Consider the following 18,225-nt stretch of genomic DNA (forward strand, 5'->3'; position numbering starts at 1 on the left):
CAACTCGCTTTCTTGTGACCTGGCCGCAACACCGCAGGATGGCTTCAGGCCCTAATCTGGTTCCGGCACGGCACGCTTTGCCTTTGGTTAATTCCTCTTCCTGGTGGGAAATGAGAGTTAAATTTGCCCGTCCAGACACCTCCAGCTAGCCTCTCATTGGTTCTCGCTATTCCTGTTCATCTTCCGCAGAAATTGCAAACTGGGCCAAACAGGAGGTTAAAGGGACTGACTCTCCAAGTGGGGAGAGTGTTAGTAAAGCGTCTGGAAGGTTGCACCCGAGTACCAGGGGAGGAAAACTGAGACATATTTGAACACGTCTCCCAATCACATGGTTGATCATACTCTAGGTTCCACATGCATGTTTTAGCTGAAGGAAAAATACCTTACACCTGGTTAGTTGAAACCCGTGGAATGGGTACCATGCAATATGACTTCAAAGGGTCTTCATTTGCTCACGAACCTCTCCAATTCTATCACTGCTGCATTTATGCCCCTGTACACATGCTTGATTCTCTTTCGGAGATATAGCAATCCATAGGTTTTAAGATACTTACTAGTCAGGTACATTCTTAGGCGTTTAATATGCGGTGTTGAGTCCATTTCGTTGAGCAAGGAGTAGCTCTTGTCTATTCCATATTTGGCTTAAGGAGCTTTATCTGTGCTCATTTCAATCTCTGGTTTTATGCAGCACCCCAACTCACCTTTCCCCTTAAGCAAGCATAAGTTGGTTTTCTAAATTTGAGACCCTGTTCTGTTCTGTAATTCAGTTCCTGTGTAGCCAAGTTTACATTCCGTGTATTACTGATATCTTATGATGTTTCTTTTTCTGTGTGACTTATTTCAGTTAGAATCATCATACCTGAATCCACTCATTGTGCTGCTAAGGGCCTGATGACACAGATTTCATTGCTGAGTGATATTGCTTTGTAAGTAAATACCACAACTTCTTTATCCATTTTTCACTTTCTGCGATGTTGAACTTGTACTGTAAACGAGTTTCTTGTAAACAGAGCCGTTCCAAACTTTGGGGTGGCTGTGTCTTTTTGATTTTAATTTCCCTAAGCTATAGGACCATAAGTGGAAGTGCCCTAGGCTCTGTTGCTTTGTTTTTTAGATGTTTCAGGAAACACCATACACTTCTCCCAAGTGTCTGTTGGCAATTTACATCCCGCCCATCAGCATAACAAGGCTCCCAGTTCTCCATGGCCTGTCCTGCCTTTCTGGATTTTACATTTTTTTCAGATGGCCCTTTTGACCGGGGGGAAGTGAGACTTCATTGTAGTGCAGATTTCCTTTGCAAGCTTGCTTGGTTGGCCAAAAAGGGCGTATGCGTTTTTTCCTGAATATATTCAAGAAAAAACGCATACACCCTTTTTGGCCAAGTGCATCATTGTGGACGTTCTGCCTCTTTTCCTATGCTTTCAATGCAATTCCAGTCTACCTCCTGAAATCGGTTTCCTGCAATTCTGCCCCGCTTTCCAGTCCTCTTGGCAGCCTTACTTCAGTCTATTTTTGGACGATAGCTGTCATTTATAACTCTGCAGGTTTGTGAATTACAGTGCCCCTGAGCTCCTTTCTTCAACTCGCTTTCTTTTGAGCTGGCCGCAACACCGCAGGATGGCTTCAGGCCCTAATCTGGTTCCGGTACGGCACACTGAGCCTTTGGTTATTTCCTCTTCCTGGTGGGAAATGAGAGTTAAATTTGCCCGTCCAGACACCTCCAGCTAGCCTCTCATTGGTTCTCGCTATTCCTGTTCATCTTCCGCAGAAATTGCAAACTGGGCCAAACAGGAGGTTAAAGGCGCTGACTCTCCAAGTGGGGAGAGTGTTAGTAAAGCGTCTGGAATGTTGCACCCGAGTACCAGGGTACGAAAACTGAGACATATTTGAACACGTCTCCCGATCACATGGTTGATCATACTCTGGGTTCCACATGCATGTTTTAGCTGAAGGAAGAATACCTAAAACCTGGGTAGTTGAAACCCGTGGAATGGGTACCATGCAATATGACTTCAAAGGGTCTTCATTTGCTCACCGAACATCTCCAATCCTATCACTGCTGCGTTTATGCCCCTGTACACATGCTTGATTCTCTTTCGGAGACATAGCAATTCATAGGTTTTAAGATACTTACTAGTCAGGTACATTCTTAGGCGTTTAATATGCGGTGTTGAGTCCATTTCATTGAGCTAGGAGTAGCTCTTGTCTATTCCATATTTGGCTTAAGGAACTTTATCTGTGCTCATTTCAATCTCTGGTTTTATGCAGCACCCCAACTCACCTTTACCCTTAAGCAAGCATAAGTTGGTTTTCTAAATTTGAGAACCTGTTCTGTTCTGTAATTCAGTTCCTGTGTAGCCAACTTTACATTCCGTGTATTACTAATATCTTATGATGTTTCTTTTTCTGTGTGACTTATTTCAGTTAGAATCATCGTACCTGAATCCACTCATTATGCTGCTACGGGCCTGATGACATAGATTTCATTGCTGAGTGATACTGCATTGTACGTAAGTACCATAAGTTCTTTATCCATTTTTCACTTTCTGTGATATTGAACTTGTACGGTAAACGAGGTTCTTGTAAACAGAGGCGTCCCAAACTTTGGGGTGGCTGTGTCTTTTTGATTTTAATTTCCCTAATCTATAGGACCATAAGTGGAAGTGCCCTAGGCTCTGTTGCTTTGTTTTTTAGATGTTTCAGGAAACACCATACACTTCTCCCGAGTGTCTGTTGGCAATTTACATCCCGCCCATCAGCATAACAAGGCTCTCAGTTCTCCATGGCCTGTCCTGCCTTTCTGGATTTTACCCTTTTTTCAGATGGCCCTTTTGACCGGGGGGAAGTGAGACTTCATTGTAGTGCAGATTTCCTTTGCAAGTTTGCTTGGTTGGCCAAAAAGGGCGTATGCGTTTTTTCCTGAATATATTCAGGAAAAAACGCATACGCCCTTTTTGGCCAAGTGCATCATTGTGGACGTTCTGCCTCTTTTCCTATGCTTTCAATGCAATTCCAGTCTACCTCCTGAAATCGGTTTCCTGCAATTCTGCCCCGCTTTCAAGTCCTCTTGGCAGCCTTACTTCAGTCTATTTTTGGACGATAGCTGTCATTTATAACTCTGCAGGTTTGTGAATTACAGTGCCCCTGAGCTCCTTTCTTCAACTCGCTTTCTTGTGACCTGGCCGCAACACCGCAGGATGGCTTCAGGCCCTAATCTGGTTCCGGCACGGCACGCTTTGCCTTTGGTTAATTCCTCTTCCTGGTGGGAAATGAGAGTTAAATTTGCCCGTCCAGACACCTCCAGCTAGCCTCTCATTGGTTCTCGCTATTCCTGTTCATCTTCCGCAGAAATTGCAAACTGGGCCAAACAGGAGGTTAAAGGGACTGACTCTCCAAGTGGGGAGAGTGTTAGTAAAGCGTCTGGAAGGTTGCACCCGAGTACCAGGGGAGGAAAACTGAGACATATTTGAACACGTCTCCCGTTCACATGGTTGATCATACTTGGGTTCCACATGCATGTTTTAGCTGAAGGAAGAATACCTAAAACCTGGGTAGTTGAAACCCGTGGAATGGGTACCATGCAATATGACTTCAAAGGGTCTTCATTTGCTCACCGAACCTCTCCAATCCTATCACTGCTGCGTTTATGCCCCTGTACACATGCTTGATTCTCTTTTGGAGACATAGCAATCCATAGGTTTTAAGATACTTACTAGTCATGTACATTCTTAGGCGTTTAATATGGGGTTTTGAGTCCATTTCGTTGAGCAAGGAGTAGCTCTTGTCTATTCCATATTTGGCTTAAGGAACTTTATCTGTGCTCATTTCAATCTCTGGTTTTATGCAGCACCCCAACTCACCTTTCCCCTTAAGCAAGCATAAGTTGGTTTTCTAAATTTGAGACCCTGTTCTGTTTTGGAATGCAGTTCCTGTGTAGCCAAGTTTACATTCCGTGTATTAGTGATATCTTATGATGTTTCTTTTTCTGTGTGACTTATTTCAGTTAGAATCATCATACCTGAATCCACTCATTGTGCTGCTAAGGGCCTGATGACACAGATTTCATTGCTGAGTGATATTGCTTTGTAAGTAAATACCACAACTTCTTTATCCATTTTTCACTTTCTGCGATGTTGAACTTGTACTGTAAACGAGGTTCTTGTAAACAGAGCCGTTCCAAACTTTGGGGTGGCTGTGTCTTTTTGATTTTAATTTCCCTAAGCTATAGGACCATAACTGGAAGTGCCCTAGGTTCTGTTGCTTTGTTTTTTAGATGTTTCAGGAAACACCATACACTTCTCCCAAGTGTCTGTTGGCAATTTACATCCCGCCCATCAGCATAACAAGGCTCCCAGTTCTCCATGGCCTGTCCTGCCTTTCTGGAGTTTACACTTTTTTCAGATGGCCCTTTTGACCGGGGGGAAGTGAGACTTCATTGTAGTGCAGATTTCCTTTGCAAGCTTGCTTGGTTGGCCAAAAAGGGCGTATGCGTTTTTTCCTGAATATATTCAGGAAAAAACGCATACGCCCTTTTTGGCCAAGTGCATCATTGTGGACGTTCTGCCTCTTTTCCTATGCTTTCAATGCAATTCCAGTCTACCTCCTGAAATCGGTTTCCTGCAATTCTGCCCCGCTTTCAAGTCCTCTTGGCAGCCTTACTTCAGTCTATTTTTGGACGATAGCTGTCATTTATAACTCTGCAGGTTTGTGAATTACAGTGCCCCTGAGCTCCTTTCTTCAACTCGCTTTCTTGTGACCTGGCCGCAACACCGCAGGATGGCTTCAGGCCCTAATCTGGTTCTGGCACGGCATGCTGAGCCTTTGGTTAATTCCTCTTCCTGGTGGGAAATGAGAGTTAAATTTGCCCGTCCAGACACCTCCAGCTAGCCTCTCATTGGTTCTCGCTATTCCTGTTCATCTTCCACAGAAATTGCAAACTGGGCCAAACAGGAGGTTAAAGGGACTGACTCTCCAAGTGGGGAGAGTGTTAGTAAAGCGTCTGGAATGTTGCACCCGAGTACCAGGGTACGAAAACTGAGACATATTTGAACACGTCTCCCGATCACATGGTTGATCATACTCTAGGTTCCACATGCATGTTTTAGCTGAAGGAAGAATACCTTAAACCTGGGTAGTTGAAACCCGTGGAATGGGTACCATGCAATGTGACTTCAAAGGGTCTTCATTTGCTCACCGAACCTCTCCAATCCTATTACTGCTGCGTTTATGCCCCTGTACACACGCTTGATTCTCTTTTGGAGACATAGCAATCCATAGGTTTTAAGATACTTACTAGTCATGTACATTCTTAGGCGTTTAATATGGGGTTTTGAGTCCATTTCGTTGAGCAAGGAGTAGCTCTTGTCTATTCCATATTTGGCTTAAGGAACTTTATCTGTGCTCATTTCAATCTCTGGTTTTATGCAGCACCCCAACTCACCTTTCCCCTTAAGCAAGCATAAGTTGGTTTTCTAAATTTGAGACCCTGTTCTGTTTTGGAATGCAGTTCCTGTGTAGCCAAGTTTACATTCCGTGTATTAGTGATATCTTATGATGTTTCTTTTTCTGTGTGACTTATTTCAGTTAGAATCATCGTACCTGAATCCACTCATTATGCTGCTACGGGCCTGATGACATAGATTTCATTGCTGAGTGATACTGCATTGTACGTAAGTACCACAAGTTCTTTATCCTTTTTTCACTTTCTGTGATATTGAACTTGTACGGTAAACGAGGTACTTGTAAACGGAGGCGTCCCAAACTTTGGGGTGGCTGTGTCTTTTTGATTTTAATTTCCCTAAGCTATAGGACCATAAGCGGAAGTGCCCTAGGCTCTGTTGCTTTGTTTTTAGATGTTTCAGGAAACACCATACACTTCTCCCAAGTGGTTCTTGGCAATTTACATCCCGCCCATCAGCATAACAAGGCTCCCAGTTCTCCATGGCCTGTCCTGCCTTTCTGGATTTTACACTTTTTTCAGATGGCCCTTTTGACCGGGGGGAAGTGAGACTTCATTTTAGTGCAGATTTCCTTTGCAAGCTTGCTTGGTTGGCCAAAAAGGGCGTATGCGTTTTTTCCTGAATATATTCAGGAAAAAACGCATACGCCCTTTTTGGCCAAGTGCATCATTGTGGACGTTCTGCCTCTTTTCCTATGCTTTCAATGCAATTCCAGTCTACCTCCTGAAATCGGTTTCCTGCAATTCTGCCCCGCTTTCAAGTCCTCTTGGCAGCCTTACTTCAGTGTATTTTTGGACGATAGCTGTCATTTATAACTCTGCAGGTTTGTGAATTACAGTGCCCCTGAGCTCCTTTCTTCAACTCGCTTTCTTGTGACCTGGCCGCAACACCGGAGGATGGCTTCAGGCCCTAATCTGGTTCCGGCACGGCACGCTTTGCCTTTGGTTAATTCCTCTTCCTGGTGGGAAATGAGAGTTAAATTTGCCCGTCCAGACACCTCCAGCTAGCCTCTCATTGGTTCTCGCTATTCCTGTTCATCTTCCGCAGAAATTGCAAACTGGGCCAAACAGGAGGTTAAAGGGACTGACTCTCCAAGTGGGGAGAGTGTTAGTAAAGCGTCTGGAATGTTGCACCCGAGTACCAGGGGAGGAAAACTGAGACATATTTGAACACGTCTCCCGTTCACATGGTTGATCATACTTGGGTTCCACATGCATGTTTTAGCTGAAGGAAGAATACCTAAAACCTGGGTAGTTGAAACCCGTGGAATGGGTACCATGCAATATGACTTCAAAGGGTCTTCATTTGCTCACCGAACCTCTCCAATCCTATCACTGCTGCGTTTATGCCCCTGTACACATGCTTGATTCTCTTTTGGAGACATAGCAATCCATAGGTTTTAAGATACTTACTAGTCATGTACATTCTTAGGCGTTTAATATGGGGTTTTGAGTCCATTTCGTTGAGCAAGGAGTAGCTCTTGTCTATTCCATATTTGGCTTAAGGAACTTTATCTGTGCTCATTTCAATCTCTGGTTTTATGCAGCACCCCAACTCACCTTTCCCCTTAAGCAAGCATAAGTTGGTTTTCTAAATTTGAGACCCTGTTCTGTTCTGTAATTCAGTTCCTGTGTAGCCAAGTTTCCATTCCGTGTATTAGTGATATCTTATGATGTTTCTTTTTCTGTGTGACTTATTTCAGTTAGAATCATCATACCTGAATCCACTCATTGTGCTGCTAAGGGCCTGATGACACAGATTTCATTGCTGAGTGATATTGCTTTGTAAGTAAATACCACAACTTCTTTATCCATTTTTCACTTTCTGCGATGTTGAACTTGTACTGTAAACGAGGTTCTTGTAAACAGAGCCGTTCCAAACTTTGGGGTGGCTGTGTCTTTTTGATTTTAATTTCCCTAAGCTATAGGACCATAAGTGGAAGTGCCCTAGGCTCTGTTGCTTTGTTTTTTAGATGTTTCAGGAAACACCATACACTTCTCCCGAGTGTCTGTTGGCAATTTACATCCCGCCCATCAGCATAACAAGGCTCCCAGTTCTCCATGGCCTGTCCTGCCTTTCTGGATTTTACACTTTTTTCAGATGGCCCTTTTGACCGGGGGGAAGTGAGACTTCATTGTAGTGCAGATTTCCTTTGCAAGCTTGCTTGGTTGGCCAAAAAGGGCGTATGCGTTTTTTCCTGAATATATTCAGGAAAAAACGCATACGCCCTTTTTGGCCAAGTGCATCATTGTGGATGTTCTGCCTCTTTTCCTATGCTTTCAATGCAACTCCAGTCCACCTCCTGAAATCGGTTTCCTGCAATTCTGCCCCGCTTTCAAGTCCTCTTGGCAGCCTTACTTCAGTCTATTTTTGGACGATAGCTGTCATTTATAACTCTGCAGGTTTGTGAATTACAGTGCCCCTGAGCTCCTTTCTTCAACTCGCTTTCTTGTGACCTGGCCGCAACACCACAGGATGGCTTCAGGCCCTAATCTGGTTCCGGCCCGGCATGCTGAGCCTTTGGTTAATTCCTCTTCCTGGTGGGAAATGAGAGTTAAATTTGCCCGTCCAGACACCTCCAGCTAGCCTCTCATTGGTTCTCGCTATTCCTCTTCATCTTTCGCAGAAATTGCAAACTGGGCCAAACAGGAGGTTAAAGGGACTGACTCTCCAAGTCGGGAGAGTGTTAGTAAAGCGTCTGGAATGTTGCACCCGAGTACCAGGGGAGGAAAACTGAGACATATTTGAACACGTCTCCCGTTCACATGGTTGATGATACTCTGGGTTCCACATGCATGTTTTAGCTGAAGGAAGAATACCTTAAAACTGGAGAGTTGAAACCTGTGGAATGGGTACCATGCAATATGACTTCAAAGGGTCTTCATTTGCTCACGAACCTCTCCAATCCTATCACTGCTGCGTTTATGCCCCTGTACACATGCTTGATTCTCTTTCGGAGACATAGCAATCCATAGGTTTTAAGATACTTACTAGTCAGGTGCATTCTTAGGCGTTTAATATGGGGTTTTGTGTCCATTTCGCTGAGCAAGGAGTAGCTCTTGTCTATTCCATATTTGGCTTAAGGAACTTTATCTGTGCTCATTTCAATCTCTGGTTTTATGCAGCACCCCAACTCACCTTTACCCTTAAGCAAGCATAAGTTGGTTTTCTAAATTTGAGACCCTGTTCTGTTTTGGAATGCAGTTCCTGTGTAGCCAAGTTTACATTCCGTGTATTAGTGATATCTTATGATGTTTCTTTTTCTGTGTGACTTATTTCAGTTAGAATCATCATACCTGAATCCACTCATTGTGCTGCTAAGGGCCTGATGACACAGATTTCATTGCTGAGTGATATTGCTTTGTAAGTAAATACCACAACTTCTTTATCCATTTTTCACTTTCTGCGATGTTGAACTTGTACTGTAAACGAGGTTCTTGTAAACAGAGCCGTTCCAAACTTTGGGGTGGCTGTGTCTTTTTGATTTTAATTTCCCTAAGCTATAGGACCATAAGTGGAAGTGCCCTAGGCTCTGTTGCTTTGTTTTTTAGATGTTTCAGGAAACACCATACACTTCTCCCGAGTGTCTGTTGGCAATTTACATCCCGCCCATCAGCATAACAAGGCTCCCAGTTCTCCATGGCCTGTCCTGCCTTTCTGGATTTTACATTTTTTTCAGATGGCCCTTTTGACCGGGGGGAAGTGAGACTTCATTGTAGTGCAGATTTCCTTTGCAAGCTTGCTTGGTTGGCCAAAAAGGGCGTATGCGTTTTTTCCTGAATATATTCAGGAAAAAACGCATACGCCCTTTTTGGCCAAGTGCATCATTGTGGACGTTCTGCCTCTTTTCCTATGCTTTCAATGCAATTCCAGTCTACCTCCTGAAATCGGTTTCCTGCAATTCTGCCCCGCTTTCAAGTCCTGTTGGCAGCCTTACTTCAGTCTATTTTTGGACGATAGCTGTCATTTATAACTCTGCAGGTTTGTGAATTACAGTGCCCCTGAGCTCCTTTCTTCAACTCGCTTTCTTTTGAGCTGGCCGCAACACCGCAGGATGGCTTCAGGCCCTAATCTGGTTCCGGTACGGCACGCTGAGCCTTTGGTTATTTCCTCTTCCTGGTGGGAAATGAGAGTTAAATTTGCCCGTCCAGACACCTCCAGCTAGTCTCCATTGGTTCTTGCTATTCCTGTTCATCTTCCACAGAAATTGCAAACTGGGCCAAACAGGAGGTTAAAGGCGCTGACTCTCCAAGAGGGGAGAGTGATAGTAAAGAGTCTGGAATGTTGCACCCGAGTACCAGGGGAGGAAAACTGAGACATATTTGAACACGTCTCCCGATCACATGGTTGATCATACTCTAGGTTCCACATGCATGTTTTAGCTGAAGGAAGAATACCTTAATCCTTGGTAGTTGAAACCCGTGGAATGGGTACCATGCAATATGACTTCAAAGGGTCTTCATTTGCTCACCGAACCTCTCCAATCCTATCACTGCTGCGTTTATGCCCCTGTACACATGCTTGGTTCTCTTTCGGAGACATAGCAATCCATAGGTTTTAAGATACTTACTAGTCAGGTACATTCTTAAGCGTTTAATATGGGGTGTTGAGTCCATTTCGTTGAGCAAGGAGTAGCTCTTGTCTATTCCATATTTGGCTTAAGGAACTTTATCTGGGCTCATTTCAATCTCTGGTTTTATGCAGCACCCCAACTCACCTTTACCCTTCAGCAAGAATAAGTTGGTTTTCTAAATTTGAGACCCTGTTCTGTTCTGTAATTCAGTTCCTGTGTAGCCAAGTTTACATTCTGTGTATTACTGATATCTTATGATGTTTCTTTTTCTGTGTGACTTATTTCAGTTAGAATCATCATACCTGAATCCACTCATTGTGCTGCTAAGGGCCTGATGACACAGATTTCATTGCTGAGTGATAGTGCTTTGTAAGTAAATACCACAACGTCTTTATCCATTTTTCACTTTCTGCGATGTTGAACTTGTAATGTAAACGAGGTTCTTGTCAACAGAGCCGTTCCAAACATTGGGTTGGCTGTGTCTTTTTGATTTTAATTTCCCTAAGCTATAGGACCATAAGTGGAAGTGCCCTAGGTTCTGTTGCTTTGTTTTTTAGATGTTTCAGGAAACACCATACACTTCTCCCGAGTGGTTGTTGGCAATTTACATCCCGCCCATCAGCATAACAAGGCTCCCAGTTCTCCATGGCCTGTCCTGCCTTTCTGGATTTTACACTTTTTTCAGATGGCCCTTTTGACTGGGGGGAAGTGAGACTTCATTGTAGTGCAGATTTCCTTTGCAAGCTTGCTTGGTTGGCCAAAAAGGGCGTATGCGTTTTTTCCTGAATATATTCAGGAAAAAACGCATACGCCCTTTTTGGCCAAGTGCATCATTGTGGACGTTCTGCCTCTTTTCCTATGCTTTCAATGCAATTCCAGTCTACCTCCTGAAATCGGTTTCCTGCAATTCTGCCCCGCTTTCAAGTCCTCTTGGCAGCCTTACTTCAGTCTATTTTTGGACGATAGCTGTCATTTATAACTCTGCAGGTTTGTGAATTACAGTGTCCCTGAGCTCCTTTCTTCAACTCGCTTTCTTGTGACCTGGCCGCAACACCGCAGGATGGTTTCAGGCCCTAATCTGGTTCCGGCACGGCACGCTGAGCCTTTGGTTATTTCCTCTTCCTGGTGGGAAATGAGAGTTAAATTTGCCCGTCCAGACACCTCCAGCTAGTCTCTCATTGGTTCTCGCTATTCCTGTTCATCTTCCGCAGAAATTGCAAACTGGGCCAAACAGGAGGTTAAAGGGACTGACTCTCCAAGTGGGGAGAGTGTTAGTAAAGCGTCTGGAATGTTGCACCCGAGTACCAGGGGAGGAAAACTGAGACATATTTGAACACGTCTCCCGTTTACATGGTTGATCATACCTGGGTTCCACATGCATGTTTTAGCTGAAGGAAGAATACCTTAAACCTGGAGCGTTGAGACCCGTGTAATGGGTACCATGCAATATGACTTCAAAGGGTCTTCATTTGCTCACCGAACCTCTCCAATCCTATCACTGCTGTGTTTATGCCCCTGTACACACGCTTGATTCTCTTTTGGAGACATAGCAATCCATAGGTTTTAAGATACTTACTAGTCAGGTACATTCTTAGGCGTTAATATGGGGTTTTGAGTGCATTTCGTTGAGCAAGGAGTAGCTCTTGTCTATTCCATATTTGGCTTAAGGAACTTTATCTGTGCTCATTTCAATCTCTGGTTTTATGCAGCACCCCAACTCACCTTTCCCCTTAAGCAAGCATAAGTTGGTTTTCTAAATTTGAGACCCTGTTCTGTTTTGGAATGCAGTTCCTGTGTAGCCAAGTTTACATTCCGTGTATTAGTGATATCTTATGATGTTTCTTTTTCTGTGTGACTTATTTCAGTTAGAATCATCGTACCTGAATCCACTCATTATGCTGCTACGGGCCTGATGACATAGATTTCATTGCTGAGTGATACTGCATTGTACGTAAGTACCACAAGTTCTTTATCCATTTTTCACTTTCTGTGATATTGAACTTGTACGGTAAACGAGGTTCTTGTAAACGGAGGCGTCCCAAACTTTGGGGTGGCTGTGTCTTTTTGATTTTAATTTCCCTAAGCTATAGGACCATAAGTGGAAGTGTCCTAGGTTCTGTTGCTTTGTTTTTTAGATGTTTCAGGAAACACCATACACTTCTCCCAAGTGTCTGTTGGCAATTTACATCCCGCCCATCAGCATAACAAGACTCCCAGTTCTCCATGGCCTGTCCTGCCTTTCTGGATTTTACACTTTTTTCAGATGGCCCTTTTGACCGGGGGGAAGTGAGACTTCATTGTAGTGCAGATTTCCATTGCAAGCTTGCTTGGTTGGCCAAAAAGGGCGTATGCGTTTTTTCCTGAATATATTCAGGAAAAAACGCATACGCCCTTTTTGGCCAAGTGCATCATTGTGGACGTTCTGCCTCTTTTCCTATGCTTTCAATGCAATTCCAGTCTACCTCCTGAAATCGGTTTCCTGCAATTCTGCCCCGCTTTCAAGTCCTCTTGGCAGCCTTACTTCAATCTATTTTTGGACGATAGCTGTCATTTATAACTCTGCAGGTTTGTGAATTACAGTGCCCCTGAGCTCCTTTCTTTAACTTGCTTTCTTGTGACCTGGCCGAAACACCGCAGGATGGCTTCAGGCCCTAATCTGGTTCCGGCACGGCACGCTGAGCCTTTGGTTATTTCCTCTTCCTGGTGGGAAATGAGAGTTAAATTTGCCCGTCCAGACACCTCCAGCTAGTCTCTCATTGGTTCTTGCTACTCCTGTTCATCTTCCACAGAAATTGCAAACTGGGCCAAACAGGAGGTTAAAGGCGCTGACTCTCCAAGTGGGGAGAGTGTTAGTAAAGCGTCTGGAATGTTGCACCCGAGTACCAGGGGAGGAAAACTGAGACATATTTGAACACGTCTCCCGATCACATGGTTGATCATACTCTGGGTTCCACATGCATGTTTTAGCTGAAGGAAGAATACCTAAAACCTGGGTAGTTGAAACCCGTGTAATGGGTACCATGCAATATGACTTCAAAGGGTCTTCATTTGCTCACCGAACCTCTCCTAACTATCACTGCAGCGTTTATGCCCCTGTACACATGCTTGATTCTCTTTCGGAGACATAGCAATCCATAGGTTTTAAGATACTTACTAGTCAGGTACATTCTTAGGCGTTTAATATGCGGTGTTGAGTCCATTTCGTTGAGCAAGGAGTAGCTCTTGTCTATTCCATATTTGACTTAAGGAACTTTATCTGTGCTCATTTCAATCTCTGGTTTTATGCAGCACCCCAACTCACCTTTCCCCTTAAGCAAGCATAAGTTGGTTTTCTAAATTTGAGACCCTGTTCTGTTCTGTAATTCAGTTCCTGTGTAGCCAAGTTTCCATTCCGTGTATTACTGATATCTTATGATGTTTCTTTTTCTGTGTGACTTATTTCAGTTAGAATCATCATACCTGAATCCACTCATTGTGCTGCTAAGGGCCTGATGACACAGATTTCATTGCTGAGTGATATTGCTTTGTAAGTAAATACCACAACTTCTTTATCCATTTTTCACTTTCTGCGATGTTGAACTTGTACTGTAAACGAGGTTCTTGTCAACAGAGCCGTTCCAAACTTTGGGGTGGCTGTGTCTTTTTGATTTTAATTTCCCTAAGCTATAGGACCATAAGTGGAAGTGCCCTAGGTTCTGTTGCTTTGTTTTTTAGATGTTTCAGGAAACACCATACACTTCTCCTGAGTGGTTGTTGGCAATTTACATCCCGCCCATCAGCATAACAAGGCTCCCAGTTCTCCATGGCCTGTCCTGCCTTTCTGGATTTTACACTTTTTTCAGATGGCCCTTTTGACCGGGGGGAAGTGAGACTTCATTGTAGTGCAGATTTCCTTTGCAAGCTTGCTTGGTTGGCCAAAAAGGGCGTATGCGTTTTTTCCTGAATATATTCAGGAAAAAACGCATACGCCCTTTTTAGCCAAGTGCATCATTGTGGACGTTCTGCCTCTTTTCCTATGCTTTCAATGCAATTCCAGTCTACCTCCTGAAATCGGTTTCCTGCAATTCTGCCCCGCTTTCAAGTCCTCTTGGCAGCCTTACTTCAGTCTATTTTTGGACGATAGCTTTCATTTATAACTCTGCAGGTTTGTGAATTACAGTGCCCCTGAGCTCCTTTCTTCAACTTGCTTTCTTGTGACCTGGCCGCAACACCGCAGGATGGCTTCAGGCCCTAATATGGTTCCGGCACGGCACGCTGAGCCTTTGGTTACTTCCTCTTCCTGGTGGGAAATGAGAGTTAAATTTGCCCGTCCAGACACCTCCAGCTAGTCTCTCATTGGTTCTCGCTATTCCTGTTCATCTTCCGCAGAAATTGCAAACTGGGCCAAACAGGAGGTTAAAGGCGCTGACTCTCCAAGTGGGGAGAGTGTTAGTAAAGCGTCTGGAATGTTGCACCCGAGTACCAGGGGAGGAAAACTGAGACATATTTGAACACATCTCCCGTTCACATGGTTGATCATACTCTGGGTTCCACATGCATGTTTTAGCTGAAGGAAGAATACCTTAAACCTGGAGAGTTAAGACCCGTGTAATGGGTACCATGCAATATGACTTCAAAGGGTCTTCATTTGCTCACCGAACCTCTCCTAACTATCACTGCTGCGTTTATGTCCCTGTACACATGCTTGATTCTCTTTCGGAGACATAGCAATCCATAGGTTTTAAGATACTTACTAGTCAGGTACATTCTTAGGCGTTTAATATGCGGTGTTGAGTCCATTTCGTTGAGCAAGGAGTAGCTCTTGTCTATTCCATATTTGACTTAAGGAACTTTATCTGTGCTCATTTCAATCTCTGGTTTTATGCAGCACCCCAACTCACCTTTCCCCTTAAGCAAGCATAAGTTGGTTTTCTAAATTTGAGACCCTGTTCTGTTCTGTAATTCAGTTCCTGTGTAGCCAAGTTTCCATTCCGTGTATTACTGATATCTTATGATGTTTCTTTTTCTGTGTGACTTATTTCAGTTAGAATCATCATACCTGAATCCACTCATTGTGCTGCTAAGGGCCTGATGACACAGATTTCATTGCTGAGTGATATTGCTTTGTAAGTAAATACCACAACTTCTTTATCCATTTTTCACTTTCTGCGATGTTGAACTTGTACTGTAAACGAGGTTCTTGTAAACAGAGCCGTTCCAAATTTTGGGGTGGCTGTGTCTTTGATTTTAATTTCCCTAAGCTATAGGACCATAAGTGGAAGTGCCCTAGGTTCTGTTGCTTTGTTTTTTAGATGTTTCAGGAAACACCATACACTTCTCCCGAGTGGTTGTTGACAATTTACATCCCGTCCATCAGCATAACAAGGCTCCCAGTTCTCCATGGCCTGTCCTGCCTTTCTGGATTTTACACTTTTTTCAGATGGCCCTTTTGACCGGGGGGAAGTGAGACTTCATTGTAGTGCAGATTTCCTTTGCAAGCTTGCTTGGTTGGCCAAAAAGTGCGTATGCGTTTTTTCCTGAATATATTCAGGAAAAAACGCATACGCCCTTTTTGGCCAAGTGCATCACTGTGGACGTTCTGCCTCTTTTCCTATGCTTTCAATGCAATTCCAGTCTACCTCCTGAAATCGGTTTCCTGCAATTCTGACCCGCTTTCAAGTCCTCTTGGCAGCCTTACTTCAATCTATTTTTGGACGATAGCTGTCATTTATAACTCTGCAGGTTTGTGAATTACAGTGCCCCTGAGCTCCTTTCTTCAACTTGCTTTCTTGTGACCTGGCCGCAACACCGCAGGATGGCTTCAGGCCCTAATCTGGTTCCGGCACGGCACGCTGAGCCTTTGGTTATTTCCTCTTCCTGGTGGGAAATGAGAGTTAAATTTGCCCATCCAGACACCTCCAGCTAGTCTCTCATTGGTTCTCGCTATTCCTGTTCATCTTCCGCAGAAATTGCAAACTGGGCCAAACAGGAGGTTAAAGGCGCTGACTCTCCAAGTGGGGAGAGTGTTAGTAAAGCGTCTGGAATGTTGCACCCGAGTACCAGGGGAGGAAAACTGAGACATATTTGAACACGTCTCCCGTTCACATGGTTGATCATACTTGGGTTCCACATGCATGTTTTAGCTGAAGGAAGAATACCTTAAACCTGGAGCGTTGAGACCCGTTTAATGGGTACCATGCAATATGACTTCAAAGGGTCTTCATTTGCTCACCGAACCTCTCCAATCCTATCACTGCTGCGTTTATGCCCCTGTACACATGCTTGATTCTCTTTTGGAGACATAGCAATCCATAGGTTTTAAGATACTTACTAGTCAGGTACATTCTTAGGCGTTTAATATGCGGTGTTGAGTCCATTTCATTGAGCAAGGAGTAGCTCTTGTCTATTCCATATTTGGCTTAAGGAACTTTATCTGTGCTCATTTCAATCTCTGGTTTTATGCAGCATCCCAACTCACCTTTCCCCTTAAGCAAGCATAAGTGGCTTTTCTAAATTTGAGACCCTGTTCTATTTTGGAATTCAGTTCCTGTGTAGCCAAGTTTACATTCTGTGTATTAGTGATATCTTATGATGTTTCTTTTTCTGTGTGACCTATTTCAGTTAGAATCATCGTACCTGAATCCACTCATTATGCTGCTACGGGCCTGATAACATAGATTTCATTGCTGAGTGATACTGCATTGTACGTAAGTACCACAAGTTCTTTATCCATTTTTCACTTTCTGTGATATTGAACTTGTACGGTAAACGAGGTTCTTGTAAACGGAGGCGTCCCAAACTTTGGGGTGGCTGTGTCTTTTTGATTTTAATTTCCCTAAGCTATAGGACCATAAGTGGAAGTGCCCTAGGTTCTGTTGCTTTGTTTTTTAGATGTTTCAGGAAACACCATACACTTCTCCCGAGTGTCTGTTGGCAATTTACATCCCGCCCATCAGCATAACAAGGCTCCCAGTTCTCCATGGCTTGTCCTGCCTTTCTGGATTTTACACTTTTTTCAGATGACCCTTTTGACCGGGGGGAAGTGAGACTTCATTGTAGTGCAGATTTCCTTTGCAAGCTTGCTTGGTTGGCCAAAAAGGGCGTATGCGTTTTTTCCTGAATATATTCAGGAAAAAACGCATACGCCCTTTTTGGCCAAGTGCATCATTGTGGACGTTCTGCCTCTTTTCCTATGCTTTCAATGCAATTCCAGTCTACCTCCTGAAATCGGTTTCCTGCAATTCTGCCCCGCTTTCAAGTCCTCTTGGCAGCCTTACTTCAATCTATTTTTGGACGATAGCTGTCATTTATAACTCTGCAGGTTTGTGAATTACAGTGCCCCTGAGCTCCTTTCTTCAACTTGCTTTCTTGTGACCTGGCAGCAACACCGCAGGATGGCTTCAGGCCCTAATCTGGTTTCGGCACGGCACGCTGAGCCTTTGGTTATTTCCTCTTCCTGGTGGGAAATGAGAGTTAAATTTGCCCGTCCAGACACCTCCAGCTAGTCTCTCATTGGTTCTCGCTATTCCTGTTCATCTTCCGCAGAAATTGCAAACTGGGCCAAACAGGAGGTTAAAGGCGCTGACTCTCCAAGTGGGGAGAGTGTTAGTAAAGCGTCTGGAATGTTGCACCCGAGTACCAGGGGAGGAAAACTGAGACATATTTGAACACGTCTCCCGTTCACACGGTTGATCATACTTGGGTTCCACATGCATGTTTTAGCTGAAGGAAGAATACCTTAAACCTGGAGAGTTAAGACCCGTGTAAAGGGTACCATGCAATATGACTTCAAAGCGTCTTCATTTGCTCACCGAACCTCTCCAATCCTATCACTGCTGCGTTTATGCCCCTGTACACATGCTTGATTCTCTTTCGGAGACATAGCAATCCATAGGTTTTAAGATACTTACTAGTCAGGTACATTCTTAGGCGTTTAATATGGGGTGTTGAGTCCATTTCGTTGAGCAAGGAGTAGCTCTTGTCTATTCCATATTTGGCTTAAGGAACTTTATCTGTGCTCATTTCAATCTCTGGTTTTATGCAGCACCCCAACTCTCCTTTACCCTTAAGCAAGAATAAGTTGGTTTTCGAAATTTGAGACCCTGTTCTGTTCTGTAATTCAGTTCCTGTGTAGCCAAGTTTCCATTCCGTGTATTACTGATATCTTATGATGTTTCTTTTTCTGTGTGACTTATTTCAGTTAGAATCATCATA

General features: G+C 43.9%; 1 long non-coding RNA gene across 22 annotated transcripts in view; it reads left to right on the forward strand.

Moving 5' to 3' along the window:
• LOC307181352 overlaps positions 1 to 18,225 on the forward strand; it is a 1,649,813-nt gene that overhangs the window by 384,916 nt on the left and 1,246,672 nt on the right. The gene's annotated exons all lie outside the window — the stretch shown is intronic.

This window comes from Stenella coeruleoalba (assembly GCF_951394435.1).
Source record: "Stenella coeruleoalba genome assembly, contig: scaffold_48, whole genome shotgun sequence".
Taxonomy (NCBI): domain Eukaryota; kingdom Metazoa; phylum Chordata; class Mammalia; order Artiodactyla; family Delphinidae; genus Stenella; species Stenella coeruleoalba.